At 34.1% G+C, this 10,147-nt stretch overlaps 1 long non-coding RNA gene across 1 annotated transcript; it reads left to right on the plus strand.

Annotated features, from left to right (window-relative positions):
• Positions 1-3,935: 3,935 nt before the first annotated feature.
• Positions 3,936-9,639, plus strand: LOC147844365 (uncharacterized). Its single transcript, XR_015491735.1, has 3 exons — positions 3,936-4,744; positions 6,210-7,129; positions 8,805-9,639. It is a non-coding gene; the product is annotated as an uncharacterized LOC147844365 (long non-coding RNA).
• Positions 9,640-10,147: the final 508 nt, after the last annotated feature.

Here is a 10,147-nt window from a genome sequence, read left to right on the forward strand (position 1 = left end):
ACACCTTTGTGTTTAGAATAAGACAGACAGCCTGTGGGAGTGTGTGGTGATGCCTAAATCATTATTTTCTGCCTTTAAAATGCACGTCTCTATAAATAGCAACATAAACCGTCAGAGAAGATGGGACAGTAATGGTTGAACACAACAGTAATTTGCTATTTATTGTCAGTTACTTTCTAAAATGAGTACATAAAGTAAATTACTGGAATTTATTCTTTGCACTACACAATTTCATACAAAGTCTACTCCTTTTACAGTAAAATAATATGTGTTAATAAATAATAAATGTTTCCTTTTATTACAGTAAAACTAGATTTAACTAAATCTAAAAGTAGTGTGTTGAAGCAGGGCTGGAACTAAATTCTGCTGGGCTGCAGCCCTTCAGGAGTTTGACATCCCGTGTACCTAGCATATTTTCAAAGGAATTGCCTACATTTATCACAATCATGCACATATCATTGAATAAAAACAATAAAAATATAAAAACTTCATCCAAAGCAAAAAAATAAATAAATAAATAATCTGATCGTCATGTTGTTCCAAACCTGTAGTAATAATAATACTAAAAAAACAAATAACCTGATTAATACATTTATTTAGGAAAGTCTTTATACTATACTGTTAATGCCATTTTTACCTACTTCATTTGAAGTTTTCCAAACAAATTCATTGAGTCTCTGCAAAAATGTATGTATGTGCTGTTTAAGATATTTTTTAAATAACACATTTTTATTTAGCAAAATACTAATATTCAGCTTAAAGTGCAATTTAAAAGCTTAACTATAGGCTAAACTAGGCTAATTATAATAATTATAGAAAAGTAAACAAAGTTATAAAAATGATTGTGATAATTTGGTTGCTCTGTGTGAATATTTTTGCCTTTAAATGCATCTCGTCGATATCTTTACCTTTCAATTAGCTCTGTGACATTGGTTGACTCCTGATACTCAATGTTAAAAACATAAAAGGAACCAAAGAAAACACAAAGATGGCGGCAGAGAAATTTAGCTTATCATCAATGCATTGTCTCACTTTCTCCTCAATACTGACCATTCACATACCAAAACTGAACAGTATAAATATATATATATATATATATATATATATATATATATATATATATATATATATATATATATATATATATATATATATATATATATACATGGGGTAATAATGGTTGAGCAGTAATTTACCATTTATTATCACAGTAACTATCTGTAATGGGTACATAAAGTAAATTACTGTAATTTATTCTTTGCACTACAAAATTCCATACAAATCCTGCTCCTTTTACAGTAAAATACTGTTTCGTTTTATTACAGCAAAACACTGGCTATTTTACAGTTATTTACTGCATAATCTACAGTAAGGGTTAACAGTGTGGATAGAATATACTGTGTGTGTGTGTGTGTGTGTGTGTGTGTGTGTGTGTGTGTGTGTGTGTGTGTGTGTGTGTGTGTGTCTGTGTGTCCTCATAATTTAAAGGTTAAATTTATTAATAAAGAATTTCAACATTTAAAGTTTGCCCCTGGTTTACTGTGAGGTTAAAAAAAGTTTTTTTAACAGTATAAATTGCATCACGTGAATGGAGAGTCTTCATAAACATATGATAGTGTGTGTGTAATGTAAAAAAATATTTTGAGGGTTCTGTTTTGGATAGGGTTAGGGTAAGGGGATAGAATATAACATCTGAGTGTGTGTATGTGTGTGTGTGTGTGTGGGTGGGTGTGTTTGTGTGTGTGTGTGTGTGTGTGTGTGTGTGTGTGTGTGTGTGTGTGTGTGTGTGTGTGTGTGTGTGTGTGTGTGTGTGTGTGTGTGTGTGTGTGTGTGTGCATGCTTGTGTGTTTATGTGTACATTGTTTAATGACATAGTTATGACCTAGGTGTTACTTTGTACTTTGTAGATGGTTTATGAGGTTGGTTTACATATTTATTATGATGGTTTACATATTGTGTACTCATAATTCAAAAGTTGCCACTGGTGTCCTATGAGGGTTAAGTGTAGGGGTAGAGGTAGAGTAAGGCCATACAATAACTGTCTTTGACAGTATAAATTGCAACACGTGAATGAAGAGTCTTCATAAACTACATATTCAAGCGTGTGTGTGTGTGTATTTGAGCAGAAGGTTTGCGCAGGCCAGGACAGCAGTTTTCTCGCAGGGCTCCAGAGCATTCAGCAGTCACAGATGGGCAGCTGTCATCTACACTCATCCTCATCAGAGCCGCAAATGTTTCCTGTAACTACAACAATAAGCAGGTATTTCTAATGTTTTAAAGCTGATTCAGATCCTCGAGCACATTGTGTACATATTTAAAGTCATCCTGATAAAACCTATCTGATTTACTTATTGGCTTGTTTATACTGACTTCTAAGCTTGAAATTGTGGTATCAGATTAGTGAGACATCCATATTATTAACTGCTAGAGGTAATCGAGGACGAGATTTGGAAATCAGTGGACTAGAGGAACAGAATATGCTGATTTTCTCTTCTATTCAGAGCAGACTGTCAGTATACTTTAATGTAGGGCTACATGGGTAAAATGGTCAAAAATTATCATAATTTCTTTTGCATCAGATGATATAAATTATTATGACAATGTTTTAAAGCAGAATATTGCTTAAAATGGAATGTTGCAAAAACTAGATATTTAATTTGTATATGTAATATATAAAATACCTTTATTCTGTACTGTAATGTATATAGTATAACGGGTGATATCAAATCATGAAGATGGTTTTTCTTAACTGTCTGGTCAGTTGTCTGACTTAAAACAATGTCATCTAAAGATTTATACACTTAGATGTTCATAATCATATTTAAAATCATATATCTATGGTAGCACCATATTACCTTATGTCAAGAAATATCAAATAATGTCATCTTTGCATTTAAAATGACTGAGTGAATGAAACTTAATAACAGCTGCCATAAGCATGCATAAAATCTATCTCATGTCATGTCATGATTATAAAGTTGTCATGGCAGTCTTATAAACAAGTAAAGTAATACCTAAAATATTTAAATTATATTGATTAACTATTTAGTTTTAAAGTGAGAGCATATATTCAGATTTTGTTTCTCACACTGTTAACCCTTACTGTAGATTATGCAGTAAATAACTGTAAAATAGCCAGTGTTTTGCTGTAATAAAAAGAAACAGTATTTTACTGTAAAAGGAGCAGGATTTGTATGAAATTTTGTAGTGCAAAGAATAAATTACAGTAATTTACTTCATGTACCCATTACAGATAGTTACTGTGATAATAAATGGTAAATTACTGCTCAACCATTATTACCCCATGTACTCTGATGCTTTATGTTGCTATATATATATATATATATATATATATATATATATATATATATATATATATATATATATATATATATATATATATATACTGTTCAGTTTTGGTATGTGAATGGTCAGTATTGAGTAGAAAGTGAGACAATGCATTGATAAGCTTAATTTCTCTGCAGCCATCTCTGTGTTTTCTTTGGTTCCTTTTATGTTTTTAACATTGAGTATCAGGAATCAACCAATGTCAAAGTCACAGAGCTAATTAAAAGGTAAAGATATCAACGAGATGCATTTAAAGGCAAAAATATTCTCACAGAGCAACCAAATTATCACAATCATTTTTATAACTTAGTTTACTTTTCTATAATTAATATAATTAGCCTAGTTTAGCCTAAGTTAAGCTTTTAAATTGCACTTTAAGCTGAATATTAGTATTTTGCTAAATAAAAATGTGTTATTTAAAAAAAATATCTTAAACAGCATGTACATACATTTTTGCAGAGACTCAATTAATTTGTTTGGAAAACTTCAAATGAAGTAGGTAAAAATGGCATTAACAGTATAGTATAAAGACTTTCCTAAATAAATGTATTAATCAGGTTATTTGTTTTTTTTTTATTATTATTATTACTACAGGTTTGGAACAACATGAGGATCAGATTATTTATTTATTTGCTTTGGATAAAGTTTTTATATTTTTATTGTTTTTACTCAATGATATGTGCATGATTGTAATAAATGTAGGCAATTCCTTTGAAAATATGCTAGGTACACGGGATGTCGAACTCCTGAAGGGCTGCAGCCCAGCAGAATTTAGTTCCAGCCCTGCTTCAACACACTACCTTTAGATTTAGTTTGATCAGGTGTGTTTAATTAGTATAACTGCACTCTTACTCTGTAGATTGTGCTGTAAAGAACTGTAAAATAGCCAGTGTTTTGCTGTAGTAAAAGGAAACATTTATTATTTATTAACACATATTATTTTACTGTAAAAGGAGTAGACTTTGTATGAAATTGTGTAGTGCAAAGAATAAATTCCAGTAATTTAATTTATGTACTCATTACAGAAAGTAACTGACAATAAATAGCAAATGTTCAACCATTACTGTCCCATCTTCTCTGACGGTTTATGTTGCTATTTATAGAGACTTGTATTTTAAAGGCAGAAAATAATGATTTAGGCATCACCACACACTCCCACAGGCTGTCTGTCTTGTTCTAAACACAAAGGTGTTAGAAAGAGTTTTCAGAAAATGCTGGCCCTTTAAGGGAGCCAGGTGTTTGATTTGTTTACTGCTGAGTGTGCTCTATTCTCTTTCCATCAATTCAGATGTAGAGTCTGATATGTATTAGGCTTTAAATAAGAATCTACAATGAGTAAGTAAAATGTGTTCAAATGTTTTTGAGGGTTTCTAAAATAAGGCTGTGTTTTAAAGGGGTGGTCCAGAATGTTATTTTTAAGGCTTAATTGTGTTAATAAGATGCAAAGAAATGTGTGCTCATGTTTAACTTGAAGGAAATCGTGTTATTTTTTCATAAATCTCACTTTGATTATACACAGCTACTCAGCTAACATGAAAACGACTGTCATATTTCCTAGTTTCTCTAAAAGGCCCACCCTCAAGTGACTCTGATTGGTCATCATCATAATATGCTGTGATTCGCCGATCGGCTCCACGTCACGCCCTGACAAGCACGCGCGTTTTGTGTAAACAGTCAGTCAGTCAGTCAGTCAACACGTGTCTGTAACGAGTGAAAATGGGATGCGGCTCCTTTAACTGTTTCTGTGCCTTTTAGTGTGTTTATGCGTGTATACGATGAAGTATCTGTAACACGAGAAGCGCATGTGCGCGGGAGAGATTTTTATTGTTCTTTTTCTCTCATGCTCGGATTAAGTTATTTTCTATGGTGACAGAATAAAGCACAAGATGTGAGATGAGACCTTTGTGAGCCTGGATTGATTTGTTTTTGATGTTACACTCCAGTTGGGAAATCATTGCTGTATTTTTTTTAAATCAACGCGTTACAGGACGTCTTTCATGCATATGCGGAATATGCCTGTGTAAGTAACATGAATCGTTCACATATCTTTTGCGACTTTATTGTCCGAGTTGTAAAACGCATAGCAAAGCTGCCTATAGAGAGAAACTCTGCCGTCTCCCACAGAGAGACGCAGGTGCTGGCCAAGAGTGCGTGTATGTGTATGTGTGTGTGTGCGTTTACAGCCGTTTGATAAATATAGATTTGTAACGTTAGCTAAGTTGTTAGCGGTTACCATAATTTCCCGTTGTTTACATCTTTGCTACAACACACCGTTAAAGTTAGACACTGTACATGTCATGATCAATTTTAACAAATAAAAACACTTACAGGTCATGACTCAGAGTTCACAGCGTCTCCTTGCTCCATCTTTGAGGAGATTTTAACTGAATCCAGCACTGAACTGGGAGAGATTCTGGAAGCTGTGTTTTGTCAAATCATGCTTGCTATGTATTTTATAGTTCTCTGGAACATAATTAATATTGAACTGTAAGCACTTCTGTGTTTGGGTCGTGTCATTTGGAAGCCCAACAACAGAAACAGAACAGCTCTGTGGAAACAGCAGGATGGCATTTCTCTCTCTGCAGTAACGTTACAGCGCCTCTGGCCACGGCCTTTACCTGCGCAGTGTGGGATGCGCAATAACGAACTTTTGTGATCTCACAGGGGGCGGAAGTATTTTTTGTAGTCCCCAAAATTCGTTAATTGTAGGCGTTGCTAAGCTAACTCTGTACAAATCAAGGTCTCCCTTTGCATTAAACTTTGAATATTTTACATTCAGAGATGCTGTTTATGTTCACACAGCTACATTACACATCAACTGAAGTTTAAAATATAATATCGTAGTGGACCACCCCTTTAAGTTATATTGTTGTTATCTTGAACTGTGTACTTGAAAGCTACATTGTTAGCTAGTTAGCCTCTCCTCATATAACTTCTTATATTACTTTTGTTTAAGAATATGTATTTATTTTATATTGCACACTGCCATACTGTACAGATGCTAACAGTTGTATGTATCTTTCTGGCAACTAAGCCAAAATTAAATTCCATCATCTCAGTAAGGGAACATGTGCACATTATCACAGGGAATCACAAAAACATGATACACATAGCCATCCACACACAAAAGCTCCACTGTCCGGTCCCAGGTTGTGAGTTTGTTGCTAAGTGTTTTTCCGAGCAGTGTTTCCACTTATGAATTTATATTACAAACAATAAAAAAGTTTGTTGTCATGAGATAATTATAACAATAAAAGATTGGATCCTTTGGTTTTTCAGTGTTGCCAACTTTATTTTTATTTTTTATAATTATTTTAAACTTTTTATTGAGATTTGACACAGTTTTTAATTATTTAAAACTTTAAAAATGTAAAATAATTATGTTATGTTTTTTGCTGTTTATTTGCTGATCTACCTTCCTGCAGATTTCAGTTGCTATCCATATCAAACACACCTAAACCAATTAATTAGGACATGAACACCACTTGATAATTACAGGCAGGTGTGTTTGATATGGGTAGCAACTGAAATCTGCAGGAAGGTAGATATCCAGGAACAGGATTGAGCACCCCTGCTATATACCATGGGGGTCAAACTCCAAGTTCCTGGAGAACTGCAGCGCAGCAGAGTTTAGTACCCACCCTGCTTCAACATTACCTGTAGATTTCTAACAATGCTTAATTAGTTTGATCAGGTGTGTTTAATTAGAGTTACAGCTTAAAGTCCCGGTCACACTGCACTTTTCTCCCTATAGACTTCCATTCATACGCATGTGAGTACTGCAGACCAGGGGCCTGTTTCAGTAAGGAGGTTCAAACAACTCAGAGTTTAAACTTGAACTCTGAGTTGATTTACCGAGAGATTAAAAACTCAGAGTTTTCGGTTTCAGAATAGCTGATCTGAGTTGGGTCAATCAACTTCGAGTAGACCAACTCAGAGTTAAGCGCGCACACCGTGACTTTAAAAAGGCATTATCAATGGAGCGCAGACATTACGAGTGACTATGGCAATATCTTATAAAAGAGATCACCATTTCTTTCTCCGGCTGAACTTGATGTTCTCATGCAAAGTTATAGCAAATATGAGCTTATATATTTGAAAAGAAGCAGCCATCAGTGAAGAAGAGACAGTTAGCGTGGAAAACAGCTGCTCAAGTTAATGCCTAATTTCACTTTTTAAGAACTTAAATATTTAAGTATAATAAAATAAGTAATGTAATTTGTGACGTTTATATATTTTTTTCTGAACTTTTTTTTTATACATTTATTAGTTTTAAATGATTTAACAGTGCACTTGTGTGTCTGCCTTTTTATTGATCAAGTGATATAGGTTAATATAACATTTAGAAGGTAAGCAGTACTAAAAATTATTTTTAGAAAGAATAATAATCCCATTAATCTAGTTACAGTGCATATCGAAGGTGAATTTAATTTAATTATTTATAAAAAAAAAGGATAAGCCATTCTCGTACAGTTCTTCTGTGTGTGACTAAAATGTAGGCAATAGCTATGTTTCCATCCAAATATATTACATAAATGTATGTGCAAAACTGGAATATTGCATAAAAGATCCGAATAAAATTCCATCCAACGAGTCAAAGAGAAAAAAAATCGTCACTTCCTGATTAAACTGGCACCAAATATCAACAGTAAAAGCAGAATTTACTGTGGTAGAAGAAGCTGCGTCAATTAATTCTTTATTTAGCCTAATTAATGTACTTGCGCCTCGATGTCAGAAGACAACGCTGAAACACAATAAACACGTGGGGGCGTCTGAAGCCATGAGACGCGGAGACTCTTGACACGCACCAGACGCTCGGAGGTAATTAATAATATACACTAATACTGAAACAGTTAAGGCATTTTAGAATGACTAAAACAATATTTAAGACGTGTTACAGTGTGCTCAGCCTGCTGGGTTGTTCATTTACACACATTTTCATTATCATATGATCATGATCTTTTTTTTTAATGTACATGCTGTAATTTGTTCAGTAAAAGTGTTTCCATCGTCGTTTATGCGCAAATTTTCTATCAAATAAAAGTTTATCCTACTCAGTTATGCGCGTTTTTTATGCATATTTTAAAAAGTTATGTGCATCATGACGTTTTTATCAATCGTTTTTATGCACGTATCCAAAATAAGCATAAAAATAGGTGGGTGGAAACGTAAGGCTAAGGCGAGAAATACCGCTTCATCTTTAAAAAAGGGGAGGAGACCGACAGAAACTCTGAGTTTAGAGAATAAAACCTGCTTCTGACCAGGTTAGATTCACAGAGTAAGTTACCACAGTAACTGACTCTGAGTTAAAGTTACCTCTCTTTCAGAAACAGGCTTGACTTACCCTGCTTTCTCGAGTTTAACAAACCTGCCATTTTGAAACGGAAAACCCAGAGTTTCTCTCATTTCAGGGTTAAAATACTCTGAGTTTTCAGTTAACCTCCTTTCTGAAACAGGCCCCTGGAATGATAGCTCATGTGACAAATTTCATAATTCACAGCATTGGAAAGATCAAGCTTGGAGAACGCTGACATGCGAAATTACATCATGTGATTGCTTGAGAGACCAATCAAAGATCAAAACATGACCTCTCTGGCTTGCTTTTTCAATCTCTAATTATTTTGTTTAATTCCACTACTCGCTTTGTTTAATTCCACTTCGCAGTGCAGTATGACAGAATTTTGCATACTCAAACGTTAATGTGACCGCAGCCTTACTGTGCAGACCTGTAATATGCAAGACAATATTTATATCTGCTGATTTCTTAATTTTGTTATACTTTTTCTGTTATTTATTTGTTTGGTGCCAAAACAATAAAATAAATTTGTCTGAAAAATGTTATGCCTTCTATTTTTTAATAACAGCTAAGAAAACTGATTATTTTTAGTAACGCTACTATAACTATATATGACATACTATTAATGTGTATGCAGTATAATGCTGTGATTTGTAACACTACAATACAGTAATTAACTGTACAGTTTCCAGTTAGTTACCACTGCTGCTCTATTACAGTAATTAACTGGCAACACTGTTGCTAGCTACTCACTGTATCGGTTCAGTTACAGTAAATAACTGGCAACACTGTTGCCAGCCACTCACTGTAATGGTTCAGTTACAGTAAATAACTGGCAACACTGTTGCCAGCCACTCACTGTAATGGTTCAGTTACAGTAATTAACTGGCAACACCATTGCCAGTTACTTACTGTAACCGAACTTTTACAGTGAGTGGCTGGCAACAGTGTTGCCAGTGTTCTACTGTAAAAAAACCCGGTAAGGTCTAACAGTGCAGTTTAAGGAAGATATTTTCTACCCTGTTCCTTAGACAAGCAGAGGTAAAGCTAGATAAAAATAGGACATGTATTGCCAGTAAGGACAAAAGCATGACTCGTAATCCGTAGGCAAATCAACATCTTCTGTGAGATGTGATAGCTGAGACATTACGGCATAAATGACAAGGTAAGTCAAAACATCAGCAGTTAAATGAGATTTACTAAGGCATGGTTTAAAAGCCATTATTAACTTTTTATTATGTTTTAATTACTCTCACCAGCCACTTTATTAGGTACAACTTACTAGTACCGTGTTGGACCACATTTTGCCTTCGGAACTGCCTTAATCCTTTGTGGCATACAATAGATTCATAGAGCTTTTGGTCCATATTAACATGACAGCATCATGCTGTTGCTGCAGATTAGTTGGCTGGATATCCATGATGATGCTCAATTGGATTGATATCTGGTGACTATGGAGGCCATTTGAGAAACCAGTCTGAGATGATTTGCACTTTATGATAT

The sequence above is a fragment of the Danio rerio genome, chromosome 5, assembly GCF_052040795.2.
Source record: "Danio rerio strain M-AB ecotype USA chromosome 5, GRCz13ab, whole genome shotgun sequence".
Lineage (NCBI taxonomy): Eukaryota > Metazoa > Chordata > Actinopteri > Cypriniformes > Danionidae > Danio > Danio rerio.